Source organism: Scyliorhinus canicula, chromosome 7 (assembly GCF_902713615.1).
Source record: "Scyliorhinus canicula chromosome 7, sScyCan1.1, whole genome shotgun sequence".
NCBI lineage: Eukaryota > Metazoa > Chordata > Chondrichthyes > Carcharhiniformes > Scyliorhinidae > Scyliorhinus > Scyliorhinus canicula.
This window is the reverse complement of record NC_052152.1, coordinates 177,230,655-177,250,290: the sequence shown is the minus strand read 5'-3', so window position 1 is coordinate 177,250,290 and position 19,636 is coordinate 177,230,655. Positions and strand designations below refer to the sequence as shown.

The following is a 19,636-nucleotide window of genomic DNA, read 5'->3' as shown; positions in this document are numbered from 1 at the left end:
ACGGGTATGTGGGACGGGGGTTAGTGCCGGGGCAGTGTGCCTAGCCGCCCTGAGGAGTTTGTGATGTTTTTTCCTGCATTGCTGGCATGCCCATGGCACAGACAGCCTTTTTAAAAATTCATTTACGGGAAGTCGGCGTTGCTGGTTACACCAGCGTTTAGTGCCCAGTAAGCCTCTTGTGGGTGGCATTGGTAAGACCAACATTTCTTTGCCTCTCCCTCATTGCGCTTGAACTGAATGGCTTGTTCGGGCATTTCAGAGGACAATCAAGAGTCAATCACATTACGGGGGTATGGAGTCACATGTAGGCCAGGCCAGGGTAGGACGGCAGATATCTTTCCCTGAAGAAAATGAGTGAACCCAGATGGGTTTTTACAACAATTTATGATAGCTTCATGGTCAGCATTACAGAGACCAGCTTTAGTTTTATTAACTGAATTAATGTGTTACCAGCTGTTGTCATGAGATTTAAACCGATATACCCATAACCTATATAACCTCTGGATTACTGTCCCAGGGACATTACTTCTACACCACCATCTCCCGGATTAAGTTGCTCTTGTAGAGAACCAGCACATACATGACATGCTGAATATCTTACTTCTGCACTGTGACCACAGGTGGATTGGCAATTCTAAATTACCCCTTAGTGTCTAAAAGGTTGGTGGAGTTACAGGGAGTGGGCCTCAGTGGGGTTGATGCAGACTTGATAGACTAAATGACCTACTTCTGCACTTTTGGGATTCTATGATCATTGGATGGTGTATGAGTTTATGTTGTATTCCATAGAACCATTGCAGTGCAGAAGGAGGTCATTCAGCCCATCGTGTCTGCACCGACCCTCCGAAAGAGCACCCTACCCAGGCTCACTCTCTCACCCTACCCCGGTAACTTCATCTAACCCTTACATCTCTGGAGGTAAAGAGGTAGTTTAGCATTGCCAACCCACCTAACTTGTACATCTTTGGGAGGAAACCGGAGCAACCGGTGGAAACCCACAGAGACACAGGGAGAATGTTAAAATTCCACACAGTCACCCTAGTCCGGATTCGATCCACGGTCCCTGGCTTTGTAAGGCAGCAGTGCTAACCACTGTGCCACCCTGTTTTTCTTTCGAGCGGGATAGAATACAAATGTAGATAGGTAGAGTATTACATTTATGTAGAAACTTTGTCAGACAACATTTAGTTGTTCATAGTTCTGATCAGCATTCTATGAAAAGGAGTTGAAGCATTGGGGAAAATTTCATTCATTTTCAAGATTGTAAGATTGTCATCAGAATTGAGAATATTCAACCATCAAGAAAGGTTGAGTACGCCAAAAGTCTTTCTCTTACGTGAAAAGATGAGAAGGAGGCCCGATCGATTCAAAATTATTAATGATTTTTAAATTCATTCATGAATGTGAACAGCTCTGGCAAGACCAGCATTTGTTGCCCATCACCGCTGCAGTCAATGTGGCGTTGGTACACCAACGTTGATTTTCAGAAGTTCCATAAATTTGACCCAGTGACAGTAAAGGAATAGTGATATAGTTCCAAGTCATGATGGTCAAATCTTGTGGAGAAATGGCTTCTATTTGTGGGTGAGTCCAGAAAATGGGGCATACGTATAAAGGGCTGGATTCTCCACCGCCTGTTGCCAGTGTAGGAATTCCCAATGTGGTGAAAAATCCAGGATCATGCAGGCGTGGATTGGGACAAGTATTTGCGAGTGTGGCCCTGGTGCAGTGGACCTCACGGTGGGCCAAGAGGGTAAGTATTTAAGTTAGATTCACCCAAAGACCCTTGGATGCCCCTCCCCCACATAATGCAAATCCTACCTACCTCATCCCACCCCCACCAGCGACTCCTATCAGAGGCCCCCACCAGAGACCACAATGTTTATAAACATCTAGGAATTAAATGAATTCACTTCCTCTCTTTCTCAGAAGAAAGCACTTAACTGCTTTTGATGTGACCATGATCTGTCAATCATAACTAGATGTTTATAAACATTGTGGTTAGTTTCACAGCAGCCCATTTGAGGTCCATTCCAGTTTGAAGGGAGATGAAATTAAATAATCCAGCCATCTGGCTGTCTGGAAGCTGTCAATTACAGCCTAGTAAAAGCTATTTCTCTTTGAGGTGAATGGAAACCTCATAGGATCTGAGGGGGTTTAAAGCCTTGATGTGCTTGTCTCTTTATATGAAGTTACAGCTGCTGTTTTCGAGACAGCTCCCTGGGGCAACTGCTGTAAGGGACAGGTGAGTGAAAAAGTGTAATTTTTTCCCACTGTTTCTGCTCTTTAGCTTCGAGGAATTTGTGACTGATGGGAAGGTCTCTGTTATGGGGGATTCACTGCAATGGAAGGTCTCTGGTGGGGTCTCTGATGGAGGTCTCTGGTGGTGTCTCTGCTGGGTACTCATGGAGATTCATGGGGGTTCTGTTAGGGGGTCTGATGGAAGGGTCAGGTGGCTGGGCTTTTGGGTGGGGAGCTGATCATGGTCGTTGTTGGGGCTCTCTGATGGAGTTCGATGGGGGGTCTGGTAGGGGATCTGGGAGGGGGTCACCCTCATGTGAGCATATTGTGAGTGGGGTGGGGATGAGCCAGCAATTCCAGTGATAGGGGATGGAGAATACTTGTCTGCGAGTGGGGTACAATTTGTGTTGCGGGGGGGGAAGGGTGGCACAGAGGAGGAGGGCCAGCTGTCGGATCTTTATATTGGACCACCTGCGCAAAATGGTGGCCCAATAGTAAGATGTACAATAGATCCCCACCAATGACCACTATCAGACCCCCACCCAAAGGCCCACCCATCTGACCCTCCCACCAGATCCCTCCACCCCCCCATCTGAACCACCCCATCATAATCGCCATTAGCCATATATATATTTGCATAGCAAAGGGACATTGCATCACTTCTGTTCACCAGTGCTAGTGGCAAACCAAACCAGAGGCAATTCAACTCTGGCGGGAGCACACCGACTCCCATAGAATCTTGCCCAAGATAGTTACTAATAGATATGACAAATTTGGGGTGAATTTTAAACAAGGCAATGAAAATGCAGAACTCACTGCCTCATGGAGTGATTGAAGCACATAGTTTTGATGCACTTTTGGGAAACTTGAAACCTACATGAGGGAGAAGGGAACAGAATATCGTGGCAGGGTCGAGAGAGGTTGATGTGGGGTATAAGCACCAGCGCAATCCAATTGTGCTGAATAGCTTGCTTCTGTGTTGTAGATTCAAACTTTGTCCTCGGCCCAATCATCTTCAGCTGTTTCATCAATGACCTCCCTTCCATCATAAGGTCAGAAGTGGGGATGTTTGTGGATGAATGCACAATGCTCAGCACCATTTGTGACTCCTCAGATAATGAAGCAGTCCATGTCCAAATGTAGCAAGGCCTGGACAAGATCCAGGCTTGGGCTGACAAATGGCAAGTTGCATTTGCATCACACAAGTGCCAGGCAATGGCCACCTCATACCAAAGGGGATCTAACCACCGCCCCTTGACATTCAATGGCATTACCATTCCCGCACCGGCCTGCCCGAACAGGCGCCGGAATGTGAGACTAGGGGCTTTTCACAGTAACTTCATTGAAGCCTACTTGTGACAATAAGCGATTATTATTATTACCATCACTGAATCCCCCACAATCAACATCCTGGGGGTTATCATTGATCAGAAACGGAACTACACTAGCTATATTAATACTGTGGCTACCAGGGCCTGTCAAAGGCTAGGAATCCTACAGTGAGTAACTCATCTCCTGACACCCCCAAAGGCTGTCCACCATCTACAAGGCACAAGTCAGGAGTGTAATGGAATACACATTACTTGCCTGGATAAGTGCAGCTCCAACAACACTAAAGAAGCTCAACACCATCCAGGGCAAAGCAATGATTGCCTGATTGCTTCCCCTTCCACAAACATTCAAACCCTCCACCACTGACGAACAGTGGCAGCCATGTGTACCATTTATCAGATGCATTAACTCACCAAGGTTCCTCAGAAAGCACCTTCCAAACCCACAACCCCTCCCATCTAGAAGGACACGAGCAGCAGATACCTGGGAACCCATATTGTGGAGGCTCCCCTCCAAGTTTCTCACCACGTGGACTGTTGCTGTTCCTTCACTGTTGATGGGGCAACATCCTGGAACTCCCTTCCTGACAGCACAGTGGGTGTACATGCACCTCAAGGACTGCAGCTCATCACCACCTTCTGAAGGGCAACCTGAATGGGCAATAAATGCTGGCCTAACCAGCGACGCCCATATCCCATACATTAATTTTTAAAAGGGTCCTTTAATATTTTCATGTATCGTATTTAAACATTAAACTCTTGAATTAGGAACTTTAATCCACAGGTGATTTGATATTTATCTTATCACTTCGTATAAACTGAATTAACATATAACTATTTCTCATCTTTGGAAAAGTCTTGGATTTCCTTCAGAAAACTGTGTCAAGTAAAAAGTGATATTGGATGGGTTATGATATTTGTATTTCTTTATTGTGATTCCTTTATCACAATTTTAAGCCTGTACTCGATGTAGGGAGGTTAATTGCTTTCCAGTCACCGCATAACAGTTTAAGGGTATGATAGTTTGTGTGCAGCCTGAAATGTCAAATACAATAAATGGCAAGAGAATCAAGTTTATCACCTTTAATTTTCTGAAATCAATGCACTAAGATAGAACGACAACAGGTTTTTAAAAAAAATAATCGATTCAAGGAAAGTGTTTCGCTTCTTGCCATTAGATAGCTAGCAGAGCAACTGCGTAGGGAATCAGTGGTGCTCCGGGTTGGTTGGCAAAACATCTATTTACATGTCATAAAGATGGTTCTGTTTCTGCACTGCTGGGCCAATGAGTGATAAATCATAAAATTCAATTAAATTCAATTAAATCAGTAAACAACTTTGCCTACTGCACCAGCAGTTTTGTGAACAGTATTGATTTTCAGCACCACACTGCACTGGGAGAGTCTGATTTGGGAATCAGAGCTTTTTTTCAGGCATATCAGATCGAAAGCTTCAAACATACACTTTATGCATTGCAAAAATGCTTCAAGTCTGAATCAATCTTTAGTCATGTTTGCAAATTTCTCCTGATTTTGTATCTTCCCGTTCCAAATTTTTCAGGAACACATCCCTCCTTGTACCCTCTATTTCCCTAACCACAGCCAATTGTAATTCCCCCATCTTATTCCCCATCACAGTGGAAAAGCCTTCAAATATACGCTGTATGCAATTTCCTAATTAAACTCCTCGACACATCTCTCCCCACCTTTAAAAGCCTCCTGAAAATTTCTCATGAACCGTTTGATTGATTTTTCCACTTAATCACAATCCTTTCCTACCTCCCATTTGTCACACATTTCTCACACTGCCTATTCTTTGTGCATCTACATTAACAGTGAGACTTGGCCAGAGCCAAAACAGTCAACATGGATAGTATTCTATCCGACACATGTTTCAATTGTTCTCAGGGTGTGGCAATAGTGTCACAGTCTCTTTTCATTTCTGTTACGTATCAGGGTAACATCATTGGCTGGCGTAACAAAGCATTTTGCAGGATTTTGTGGAGTGCACCATTGTACACTGCTCGAGCAGCATGTTGTAAATAAAGCTCTTGCACTATGTTATACGAATTCGACATTTACCACCTCTGATTCTCTCTCTTTGCGGCTACAACAAATTCTATAATATTCTATAACAAAAGAAATACTCGTGATGAGATCTGGGACATAAACCAAAAAAAGGGAGAAAAACAAGTTTTGACAATGATTTTGTGAGCCAGAAGAAGGGATCAATGACGGTGATCCAGGTCCATTGGAGGTGAGGTTGGGAGAAATATCGTCAGCCTCCAAGGTGAAATTATCATTGCGGCAAGGAAAAACAGTTCTCATGTAAATAGTTGGACACCGCACAGTTTGTTGTGGGCGTTGGTGAATCATCCAGTTGATCATGGCAGCTGCCAGTGCAAGTAAGTGCAAAGGAAAACAAAAACTATCGGGCAACTGTGGGTTAATGGAGGCTTACTTCAAATGGAGGATAAAGTTTTCAGTGCACCGACCATTGTAGTGGGTAGACTTGATGAGACCGTGCGGAAACACATGACCACTACCATCAAGGTCAAGAACAGCAGATACTTGGGAACCCTGTAGCCATCTCAGATGGCCACCTGCAAAGGGCCATGGGAATTATGGCCAACCCAGGACTCAGACAGACTCAGAGCTTGTGTGTGTATTTGAAACCCAGATAGCTAGACGAGATCGAAACCGCCGCTCGCTTGCATTCTAATGGCCCAGTTCCCCAGAACAAAAGAACTGTACTCAGGTAACCGATACAGATCCAGACTCATCGGCACCACTCCCTTTACTCAGGGAGCCCAAACAGCCAAGGTCAATGACCGCTAAGGGCACGCCCAGCCATCAAGGCACCCGCCCCTTTATTGGCCAAAATCGAAGGCAGTGATCAAAGCCTGACAAATTATTGAATCCAAGTTAAGGACCGCCCCAAAGAGCACAAAATCCCTTGGGATAAGAAGAGACACAGCCATGTGCTCGTCTCTCTTGGATCCGGCCTATGCCAACCCAAGTGCAGCATAACGACCAGACAGACAAGTTCAAGACCAACGATCGCTACCAGATGGATGAGCCCAGCAGAAACGAAGCCATTTCTTCCACACAGCCACGCAAGATCCGGACAAAGGCCTTGTCCATCTGCATAGAGCCGGTTACCCTGAAGTTAAGTATAGGTTATTGTAGTTATTAGGTGTAGTTTAACTTGTAGTGTTTTGTGTTGCATGTCAAAGTAATCCTTGTGTGTAAATAAACCACCTTTGAACTTGAACTGAATAACTGGTTGTGTGGTCCTTTGATCGATGTCCAGTGAAGCCGTGTGGTGGTATCATTTGATACCTGGCAACTCTAAAGAGCATCATTATTAAAAAGAGAAACAACCCCACCATCTGGAGGTTCCCCTCCAAGTCACTCACCACCCTGACTTGGAAATATATCACTGCTCCTTCACTGTCGCTGGGTAAAAATCCTGGAACTCCCTCCCTAACAGCTCAGTGGGTGTATCTACACCTCAGAGATGACAGAGGTTCAAGAAGGCAGCTCAACATCACCTTCTGAAGGGCAACTAGGGATGGGAAATAAATGTTGGCCTAACCAGTGAAACCCACATTCTGTAAATGAATTAAAAATAAATAAATAATGTAAAATATATATATATGAAATTTCTACATTCATCGCACGGAGGAGCATTGACCCTAAAATCTGCTATAGAAATTGTAATATCTATGGAACTTGTGCAAGAGAAGCTTCACTGGTTTGAGTTTGAGCTAAAGTCCATAAGATGGAGTCTGTGAGAAGCAGGTCCACAAAGAACCGACCATATCATTGCTGCAACCAAGTGGGGCATATAGCTGGAGATTGTTGGAGCAAGACAGAACAAATACAAAAACTGTGGAAGAGTTGGTCACATTGCCAAGGCATGTTGGTGATGCTAACATTCATCAGCACAAAAGAAGTGTACCAAGAAAAATACTGCAAAGTCTACAGGGCGAGTTTACCAGTTAAGTGAGCCAACTGAAGACTCACCGAGTGCCAAAGTGTCAAGTCAATGAAGGAATTTAAGCTCAGCGTTCTAGCAGTACAAGGGGATCAGCAACAATTTTGTGCCAATCCAAAATTAAATGGGAACATAGAAGATTGAAGTGGATATGGATGCTGTAGTATCGCATATACCTGAATTGATATACCGTCTGAAATTGAAGTATCTGCCATTGCAATCATCTGATGGGGTCTTGTAGACACATACCGAGGAGGTCATGCCGCGGAAGGGCTTCATCAATGTGACTATGGACGTGAGCGAGCAGAAAATGGTTCTTCACATTGTTCAAGGAGTATTTCCAGAACTATTTGGGAGATTTTGGTTAAGGAAGATTAAGCTAATCAGGGTTGTTGTGAACCAACTTGTTGATTTTCTATGAACGATCTTCAACAACTTCTGAGAAAGTATGCAAAGGTATTCGAGGAGTCACTTAGATCCATGACTGGGGTTGAAGTGAAACTCAAGATTAGGCAGACAGCGTGCCTATGTGTTTGAAAGCACGTATTATATACCCTATGCTTTTCGCCTTAAGGTAGAAGAATAATTCAAGAGGTTACTGAAGAGGGAGTCATTGAGCCTGTTACCACTGGCAATTGGGAAACCCCAATCGTCCCAGTCTTAAAAAAGGATGGTTCAAAAAGAATATACGGGGATTTCAAAATAATTATCAACCCTATATTATGTGCTGAAAAATACCAATTTATCACTTATCAAAGAGCTTTTTGCATGACTCAGGAGGCAAAATATTTTGCACAATTTATCTCTCCCAAGCCCATCTACAAATGAACGTAGCTAGTGAGTCTCAAATATTACTAACCATAGTAACACACAACAATCTGTTTCAGTATCAAAGCCTCGTTCGGGGTAACGTCAGTATTGGCTGTCTTTCAATGATCGATGATCTTGAGTGGGCTATCGGGTGCGCAATGCTACCTGGACGACATTTTGATCACAGGTTTCAGGGATGTAGAGGATATAAAGAACCTAGAAGCAACTCCTGCAAGGCTGCAACTCCATAATCTCAGGGTCACGGTCACTATCTTGGACACATCATCAACCAGGATGGTCTTCACAAAGAACCTAAGAGGATATCGGAGACGCTGGATGCTCCACAACTGCAGGTTGTTTCTGGGATCATTGAATTACTATTGAAAGTTTGTACCACACTTAGCAACTAGATTGAAACCTTTACATGTGTTGCTTTGTAACAAGAAGCTTGGCTCTGGACGAAAGATTTGAGGATGCTTACCAAAATGTCAAAAGAAATTACAAGAATCTGAGTTATTGGTCCATTATAACCCAAAACTGAAGCTGCAGTTTTCTTGCGACGCGTCACTCCATGGGGTTGGAGCAGTTGTCTTTCATATAATGCCTTCAGACAAAGAACGACTAATAGCATTTGCTTCCAGGACCTTGACGAGTGCTGAGTCCAACTATGCTCAACTTGAGAAAGAAGCTCTCAGCATGACTTTTGGCATTGGAAGGTTCCACACTATTTGTTTGGCTGTCAATTTACTCTAGTGACCAATCATTGTCCCTGAACAACAATTTTTGGCCTGATAAGAGGATCCCTGCTCGCCTCAAGTTGCTGACAATGTTGAGCATTAACCTTGTCAGCGTTATATTATGTAATTGAATATCGTAGGTTTGAACAGCAATCAAATCTGGACGCTTTGTCCAGACTGTCGCTGCAAGATTCACAAGACCAAAAAGATAAGCACGAATCTGATGAACAATTCAACGACATATTCTATCTGTCTCATGTGGAAAATGTTCCAGTAACATCTTCTCAGGTATGAAAATTTACCTGAACAGATCCAGTGAAGGTGTTGGACATTATTTAAAAAGGCATTCCAACAAAGAGCACAGAAATAGTACAGACCTTAAACCCTATCTTATCAGGTATCTTGAGTTGATGGTACAAAATGGAATATTGTTGTGGGGTATTACAGTAATCATTTTGCCATGTGAGAGTCATCCCGGTGTAGTTAGAATTAAAGAACTGGTAAGAAGTTATTTTGGTGGCTTGGGTTGGATGCTCAAATAGAGGAGAATGTGGGGTTATGTCAATAATGCGCTGCATTGAGAAATGTACCTCCACTTTTTAAAAATTTGTTCATGGGATGTGGGCATCATTGGCTGTGCCAGCATTTATTGCCCATCCCTAATTGCCTTTGAGGGGCAGTTAAAAGTCAACCACATTGTTGTGGGTCTGGGGACATAAGTAGGCCAGACCAGGTAAGGACGACAGATTTCCTTTCCTACACGACATTAATGAACCAGATGGGGTATTTTTTTAAGACAAGCGACAATGGGTTCATAGCCATTATCAGACCTTTAATCCCAGATTTTTATTTAATTCAAATGTCACCATCTGCAGCGGTGGGATTTCAACCAGGGTCCCCAGAGCATTACACTGGGTCCCTGGTTTACTAGTTCAGTGACAATACCACTACACCATCGCCCCCACTACGACCTTTGTATTCATGGGAATGGCCAACCAAGCCATGGCAATGAATCCATGTCAATTAGGGCAGCACGGTAGCATAGTGGTTAGCACAGTTACTTCACAGCTCCAGGGTCCCAGGTTCGATTCCGACTTGGGTCACTGTCTGTGCGGAGTCTGCACGTTCTCCCCGCGATTGCGTGGGTTTCCTCCGGGTGCTCCGGTTTCCTCCCACAGTCCAAAGATCTGCAGGTGCGGTGGATTGGCCATTCTAAATTGCTCTTAGTGTCCAAAAAAAGGTTAGGTTGGGTTCCAGGGATAAAGAGAATAGGATGGATGTGTGGAGCTTAAGTAGGGTGCTCTTTCCAAGGGCCGGTGCAGACTCATTGGGCTGAATGGCCTCCTTCTGCACAGTGAATTCTATGATTCTATGATTATGTGGGACCACTCAAAGGACACATGTTTTTGGTCATAGTTGATGCGCATCCGAAGTGGCTGGGGGTTGCCAGCATGAAATCGACAACTATGGAACAAACCATAGAAAGGCTTGATGAAGAATTTGCAATGAGGCTTGGTGAGATATTTGCAAAATCTGGGGACCTGAACAATTCATGAGCGATAACGGTACGCAGTTCACATCTGTTGATTCACCTGAGGAAGGAGCAGTGCTCTGAAAGCTAGTGTTTGAAGTGTCTCGAAGGGATGTGGCATCCGCCATATCAAATCCTTTCCCTATTATGCAGCTACCAATGGCTTAGCTGAATGTTTTGTACAATCTCTCAAGCATACAGTGAAGGTTTCGAAGGATAAAGGCTCTCTGCCTAAATGAGTCAATAGCTTTCTATGTGTTATGATCCTGGAACAGACCCCAACATTTGTTAGGATGTCAAACACGAAGGGAAGATTGGTGGCGCAGTGGTTATCACTGCTGCCTCACGGCGCTGAGGACCCGTGTTCGTTCCCGACTCTGGGTCACTGTCCCTGTGGAGTCCGTACATTCTTCCAGTGTTTGTCTGGGTTTCACCCCCACAGCCCAAAGATGTGCAGGGTGGATGGATTGGCCATGCTAAAATTGCCCCATAATTGGAAAAAATGAACAGGGTACTCTAAATTTATATTAAAAGAAAGAAAAGAAAAAGTGAAAATAAAGAATGCCAGACAAGAACCTCAAACACTTTTTGTTTTAATCTGCAAAACTGTGAGGAAAGGATACTTCAGCCCAACAGTGATGTCTTTGACCAATAGGTATCTTTTATGTTAAAACAAACTTTAATTCAACCCAGAATTAACTTCATTAATATCAAAGAAAATAGCTTTATAATGATCAGTTAAACAATCAAGGAAAAACTCAAACTTATTCCTTACACCTTCACTATAAATATTCCAACCAAGAAATGCCAATATAGTTCAAATGCCACTTATAAATAAAGTTAATAGTACAGGTTTACTTGCTTAACTGAGAAGAGACTTTTGGGAGAGAGAATCTTTCAATAGCAACTTGAAAATCCTTCTGTCTTGTCAGACACTTATGCTCAACCTGACAGCAGCTAATAAAGCTGCTGTTCAACTTTGAAGCTCCTACCAGACTGCAAAACCTATATCAAATCTATAGACAGACCTGGCTCCTTCCATTAATTAGACCATTTTAATCCCACTATCATGTTCTACTCAGCTAGGACTACATACAATCCCTCATAAACTATATACTCCCTGGGAATCTCCAACAATCATAACATAATAATCATAAGTTCGATTAAGCATCTCTTTGTAAATAAATTAATTAATAATTACTTCATGGCCTCTAAACTGCAGCTTTATCAAGCACACAATCTGGACCTTAACCTGGGTTCTTTAATAATATCACTGCAACAAATATATACCTGAACTCAGGTTTTTAAAAACCTTACTATAACAGGTACAAAATACAATATATACCAATTTCTTACCTTCATCACAATGACATACAGAAACGTTGCACATACCACAACACAAAAATGGCTATACTGATGTTATACAGGAAACTACACACACCAGTTGATCTTTTGTCTCCTCCAACTTCAGAGATAGTTGGGCAACAACATCAGACGCAAGTGGCGAGAAGGGAACAACATTCCAAAAGCTGCCCATGGGGAATGTGTTCTTGCGAGAAATCATACCTCAGGTGAAAAACGGACTCCAGCAATTGTATTTCCAAAACGGGTCTGATTTCATATACTGTCAAACTGATGATGAATGAATTTAGCATTGGCACGCTGACCAATTATTGCCTGCAGCCAGTGAGAGTACAGAATCAGACACCAAATGTTTACATCACAGAGAGTATAGACAGTGACATGCCAGATTCAAGGCCTACAACAGCCGAAATTACAGAGCCTGTTATGATGCAGTCATCCACACAACCAGAAACAGTTCCTGAGTTGGTTTGGTCAGATGAAATACTGACCAGTGTACAGGAAGATAAACCTTGTACCCTAAAGAGCCAAATTCCTAAGCATCATATTCTGTCAAAATGAAACAGATGTATACCCAAGAAACTGTCTTACTAATGTACATATGTGTTGGACCTGTATTAAAGTGTTTGATTAAATAAAAATGCCAGGAACACTAATTGAATAAAGAGGGAGGAGTGTTATGTATCCGAGTAGCATTGTTCGCTGGTGAAAAGTCGTATGTTATGCAATGATGTAATCGGATGGCTTCCTGTACTTCGGTACATACGACAGTAAATTAATCAATCAATCAATCGCAGGCTTTTGTGGAGTTCATCATCGTACCCTGTTTGAGCAGCTGCTTGTAAATAAATCCTTTGCATTATGTTGTACAAACTCAACGTATGTCACCTCTGATTCAGCTATAACAAAGAACATAGCAATTTCCCATTACGAAAAATGAGTTATAAATGTGAAGGCCACTTCAGAAGAGTATAATTCGAGACTGGAGTTGATTGTAGTTCTGATCAGGTAGGAATGGCAGTTCCCTTACCTGAGGTTCAGTAAGTGTTTTCCAGCAAGGGGCAGTGGATAGTGACCAGCAGCTCGATTTGTGGCTGTTTCCTTTGTCTTTGATGTACCATCAATTGAACGCGAGACGAGTTGCTGAACAAAAGTATGGCTTTAATCTACTAGATGTTAGCCCTACGGTCGATTACAGTAGAAGGACGACCGCCGGGAGTACTGGGTATTTCTACCCCGCCCTGGAGGCGGGGTTAACTCAGCCTCTCGACCAATCGGGGAGCCGTCACATGACTGGTCTCAACCAACCGGTCGAGAGGCACATGACCGACCAGGGCCAATGGTAAGCCGGTGTTCTGCACCAATGGCAGGCTGCTATGCTAATCATACCACCACAGTCTTCTTTCCTGCACTAACCAGGAGTCAATATGGCTAATTGTCATGCCCTGCTGCTGGCCATGCTTGAAGTTAAGAGTTTAGCACAGACTGAGAACTGCCTGGTCTGCCTAACTCAGTACCATATTGCCCAATGTACTAGTCAGGGAAATGGCATTCCATGTTGCTTTAATATGCAACCGTCTGCTCCCCTTGTATATGATTTTGAATGCTGCCTTGCAACCCTCTGCTGTTCCTCAGGCAGTTTGAGTAATTATAAAAGTATTTTTTAGAGTAGTTGGATTGATTTTATGCTTGAACAGAAAATTCAATTAGAAATATACAGTGTAGAGTACAGTTTTGTGGCAGTGCTCCTGGTGTAGATCAGAGAATCAGTCTAGAAGGTGATGAAAATTAAACCCAAAAGCAGCACAAATTGGGTATGTTGACCTCCATGCCTGATTATCCAATTTACGCTCCCACCAAGTGCGGCTTTGTGTCAGATGTGCACAGTTAGATGTAAGCAAATCCAGATATGAATTTAATATTTTGCAGTTTGGAGTTTATTGAATCCACAGAGAAAATTGATAGATCACAAGGCTATTTTCTATAACAAAATGCAGTAATGTCTTGCCTTGATGAATAATTTAGAAATGCAGATACATTAAAGATGACTAAAGATTGGTAGTCTTATGAATATGTCAATGTTGTAGCAATGTGAACCAAGGGTTGTGAATTACATAGTTAAACACTGGGTTAGAAGCATAGTACTGTAAAATAAGTTTTAAAATCTTTAATGTTAACACAATGGGTGCGATCTACCAGCCGTGTTGTGCCCGAATGATGGCATAGCGCAGTCAGTAGACACAAGTAGATCCCTCTTCTGGGATCCCGTGAGACATTGTGATCTGAATCTCGCCTATTGTGGGCGGGATTAATGTCTGGCAAATCTGCATATTACAGCAAGATAGCTTGTCTCTCTCTCTAAAATGCGTTCGCCTGATTCACCGAGTCCCTGGGATGTAGCCCCTTTGCCTTGGAGACCTTAGGTGGATATTATTCAGTGCTGGTCCCCACGAACGGAGACCAGGAAAATCAGTACTTGGGGGGGAGGGGGGGGGGGTCTCCCAGGTGTTTGGAGGTCCCCAGGTGATTGGAGGTCCCCAGGTGGTTGCTTTCTGGACAGGGTAGCACCCTGGCATTGCTGGTGCCAACCAGGGTGCCAGGCTGGCAGTGCCACCTGGATCCCATGCTGGGGATTGGTTCTGAGGGTGCCTTACTTGTATGAGGTGGGATGCAGGGGACAGGCTCTGAGGACACGCTTGTAGGTGAGTTGGGCCTGCTGGGGTCACGTGGAGAGGTGGGGGTGTGAGATTGGGATCCTATCTTTTCCTGCACTGAGGAGTTCCAGTGAGGGGAGCTCCACAGTGCAGGAAACACGGCCAATTGTGGCCTCAGGGGGGCTTCCCTGCTGATATTCTGGGTTGCAACAAAGTCCCGCTAGATAGCACGGTCTTGGCGCTGCGAGCAGCAGGAAACACCTGCTAAATGCATTCGTCATGGGACTCCGTTGAAATTTGGTTTGATCACGTCCAATGTTTCTAGCCATTTTCATATTTTTGCAATGATTAACTGCAAAAAATATAAATTTTTTGAGTTTTCTATGAAATAAAAAAAAAGATTCTGGCTGATAGATAGAGATAGAGAAATACAGCACAGAACAGGCCCTTCGGCCCACGATGTTGCGCCGAACTTTTGTCCTAGGTTAATCATAGAATTTTGGACAATTTTTCATGGCCAATCCACCCAACCTGCACATCTTTGGACTGTGGGAGGAAACCGGAGTACCCGGAGGAAACCCACACAGTCACGGGGAGGATGTGCAGACTCCACACAGACAGTGACCCAAGTCGAAATCGAACTTGGGACCCTGGAGCTGTGAAGCAATTGTGCTTTCCACAATGCTACCGTGCTGCCCTTAAGAAGTTAACCTACACTCCATTATTCTACCCTAATCCAAGTACCTATCCAATAGCCGCTTGAAGGTCCCTAACTTTTCCGACTCAACTACTACCACAGGCAGTGCATTCCATGCCCCCACTACTCTCTGGGTAAAGAACCTACCTCTGACATCCCCTCTATATCTTCCACCATTTATCTTAAATTTATGTCCCCTTGTAATGGTGTGTTCCACCCGGGGAAAAAGTCTCTGACTGTCTACTCTATCTATTCCCCTGATCATCTTATAAACCTCTATCAAGTCGCCCCTCATCCTTCTCCGTTCTAATGAGAAAAGGCCTAGCACCCTCAACCTTTCCTCGTATGACCTACTCTCCATTCCAGGCAACATCCTGGTAAATCTCCTTTGCACCTTTTCCAAAGCTTCCACATCCTTCCTAAAATGAGGTGACCAGAACTGCACACAGTACTCCAAATGTGGCCTGACCAATGTTTTGTACAGCTGCATCATCACCTCACGGCTCTTAAATTCAATCCCTCTGCTAATGAACGCTAGCACACCATAGGCCTTCTTCACAGCTCTATCCACTTGAGTGGCAACTTTCAAAGAACTATGAACATAGACCCCAAGATCTCTCTGCTCCTCCACATTGCCAAGAACCCTACCATTAACCCTGTATTCCGCATTCAGATTTGTCCTTCCAAAATGGACAACCTCACACTTGTCAGGGTTAAACTCCATCTGCCACTTCTCAGCCCAGCTCTGCATTCTATCTATGTCTCTTTGAAGCCGACAACAGCCCTCCTCACTATCCACAACTCCACCAATCTTCGTATCATCTGCAAATTTACTGACCCACCCTTCAACTCCTTCATCCAAGTCGTTAATGAAAATCACAAACAGCAGAGGACCCAGAACTGATCCCTGCGGTACGCCACTGATAACTGGGCTCCAGGCTAAATATTTGCCATCCACCACCACTCTCTGTCTTCTATCGGTTAGCCAGTTTGTTATCCAACTGGCCAAATTTCCCACTATCCCATGCCTCCTTACTTTCTGCATAAGCCTACCATGGGGAACCTTATCAAATGCCTTACTAAAATCCATGTACACTAAATCCACTGCTTTACCTTCATCCACATGCTTGGTCACCTCCTCAAAGAATTCAATAAGACTTGTAAGGCAAGACCTACCCCTCACAAATCCGTGCTGACTATCCCTAATCAAGCAATGCCTTTCCAGATGCTCAGAAATCCTATCCCTCAGTACCCTTTCCATTACTTTGCCTACCACCGAAGTAAGACTAACTGGCCTGTAATTCCCAGGGTTATCCCTATTCCCTTTTTTGAACAGGGGCACGACATTCGCCACTCTCCAATCCTCTGGTACAACCCCTGTTGACAGCGAGGACGAAAAGATCATTGCCAACGGCTCTGCAATTTCATTTCTTGCTTCCCATAGAATCCTTGGATATATCCCGTCAGGCCCGGGGGACTTGTCTATCCTCAAGTTTTTCAAAACGCGCAACACATCTTCCTTCCTGACAAGTATCTCCTCAAGCTTATCAGTCTGCTTCACGCTGTCCTCTCCAACAATATGGCCCCTCTCGTTTGTAAATACTGAAGAAAAATACTTGTTCAAGACCTCTCCTATCTCTTCAGACTCAATACACAATCTCCCGCTACTGTCCTTAATCGGACCTACCCTCGCTCTAGTCATTCTCATATTTCTCACATATGTGTAAAAGGCCTTGGGGTTTTCCTTGATCCTACCCGCCAAAGATTTTTCATGCCCTCTCTTAGCTCTCCTAATCCCTTTCTTCAGTTCCCTCCTGGCTATCTTGTATCCCTCCAGCGCCCTGTCTGAACCTTGTTTCTTCAGCCTTACATAAGTCTCCTTCTTCCTCTTAACAAGACATTCAACCTCTCTTGTCAACCATGGTTCCCTCACTCGACCATCTCTTCCCTGCCTGACAGGGACATACATATCAAAGACACGCAGTACCTGTTCCTTGAACAAGTTCCACATTTCACTTGTGTCCTTCCCTGACAGCCTATGTTCCCAACTTCTGCACTTCAATTCTTGTCTGACAGCATTGTATTTACCCTTCCCCCAATTATAAACCTTGCCCTGTTGCTCGCACCTATCCCTCTCCATTACTAAAGTGAAAGTCACAGAATTGTGGTCACTACCTCCAAAATGCTCCCCCACTAACAAATCTATCACCTGCCCTGGTTCATTACCAAGTACTAAATCCAATATGGCCTCCCCTCTGGTCGGACAATCTACATACTGTGTTAGAAAAGCTTCCTGGACACACTGCACAAACACTACCCCATCCAAACTATTTGATCTAAAGAGTTTCCACTCAATGTTTGGGAAGTTGAAGTCGCCCATGACTACTACCCTGTGACTTCTGCACCTTTCCAAAATCTGTTTCCCAATCTGTTCCTCCACATCTCTGCTGCTATTGGGGGGCCTATAGAAAACTCCCAACAAGGTGACTGCTCCTTTCCTATTTCTAACTTCAACCCATATTACCTCAGTAGGCAGATCCCCCTCGAACTGCCTTTCTGCAGCTGTTATACTATCTCTAATTAACAATGCCACCCCCCACCTCTTTTACCATCCTCCCTAATCTTGTTGAAACATCTATAACCAGGGACCTCCAACAACCATTTCTGCCCCTCTTCTATCCAAGTTTCCGTGATGGCCACCACATCATAGTCCCAAGTACAGATCCATGCCTTAAGTTCACCCACCTTATTCCTGATGCTTCTTGCATTAAAGTATACACACTTCAACCCATCTCCTTGCCTGCAAGTACTCTCCTTTGTCATTGTTACCTTCCCCACTGCATCACTACGTGCTTTGGCGTCCTGACTATCGTCTACCTTAGTTGCTGGACTACAGATCCGGTTCCCATTCCCCTGCCAAATTAGTTTAATGGCTTCTCTTTTTGATACTTTTACTGTACCTTCTGCCATCTTCTTATTCACCAATTGGAGAGAAGAATCCCAGCACTAACCATTATCGGTGCTCCTTCACTGTGTGGGAAATGTAGCTTGATGTGCAGATAGCTATTTTAGTGAATGATATGCACTTAGCTCCCTGCATTAGTGCTGAAATTGCAAGTTAGAAAAGGCCACACGAAGGCAAGGCAATTACAGTATTTTGTTCAAAAAAGTTCAAATTTAATGAGCATTATGTAGTTCTGTGCAGTTACCTGTGAGGCACATTTCTTTACGTGAACACGGTCAAATCAGTCCAAGGAACCTAAATAATTTTACATGAAGCTTTTTAAAAAAAAATAATTTTACTTCAAATTTTCACATTTTCACAAAAAAGAAAACAATAACCAAAAATTCCACGAACAAAAAGAACAGACCCCCCCACCCCCCCCCCCCCCCCCCCCCCCGCCCCGTATATACAAAAGAGAAACAATAAATTAACGCCCGTCGTTGGCAAAAAACAGATATTCAACCCAAAACAAAAACAAAGAGACAAACCCCCCCCCCAACCCGGGGTTGCTGCTGCTGCTGACCTTTTGTTTTTACCGTTCTGCCAGGAGATCTAGGAATGGTTGCCATCTCCTGAAAAACCCCTGCACTGACCCCCTTAGGGCAAATTTCACCCTCTCCAATTTAATAAACCCCGCCACATCGTTGACCCAGGCTTCCACGCTTGGGGGCCTCGCATCCTTCCACTGAAGAAGAATCCTCCGCTGGGCTACTCGGGACGCAAAGGCCAGAACACCGGCCTCTTTCGCCTCCTGCACTCCCGGCTCCACTGCAACCCCAAATATTGTGAGTCCCCAGCCTGGATTGACCCTGGATCCTACCACCCTTGATACCGTCCTTGCTACCCCCTTCCAAAATTCCCCCAGTGCTGGGCATGCCCAGAACATGTGGACATGGTTTGCTGGGCTCCCTGAGCACCTAATACACCTGTTGTCGGTTCCAAAAAACCAGCTCATCCTTGTCCCGGTCATATGAGCCCTAAGCAGTACCGTAAACTGTATGAGGCTAAGCCTCGCACACGAAGAGGAGGAGTTCACCCTTTCTAGGGCATCCGCCCACGTCCCCTCCTCAATCTCCTCACCCAGATCCTCCTCCCATTTATCTTTCAGCTCCTCCACCGAGGCCTCGTCTACCTCCTGCATCACCTGGTACACTTCCGAGATCCTCCGCTCTCCACCCATACCCCCGAGAGCACCCTGTCCTGAACTCCACGCGGCGGCAGCAGAGGGAACCCCGCCACCTGCCGCCTGACAAACGCCCTTACTTGCATG

The 19,636-nt window shown here is 44.4% G+C and overlaps 1 protein-coding gene across 1 annotated transcript in view; it reads right to left on the bottom strand.

The window, feature by feature from the left end:
• Nucleotides 1–13,106, bottom strand: part of LOC119969580 (protein LKAAEAR1-like) — a 163,551-nt gene extending 150,445 nt beyond the window's left edge. The window contains exon 1 of the mRNA XM_038803370.1: nt 13,042–13,106. The gene's annotated coding sequence lies outside the window, so the exon portion shown is untranslated. The remainder of the gene's footprint in view (nt 1–13,041) is intronic.
• Nucleotides 13,107–19,636: the final 6,530 nt, after the last annotated feature.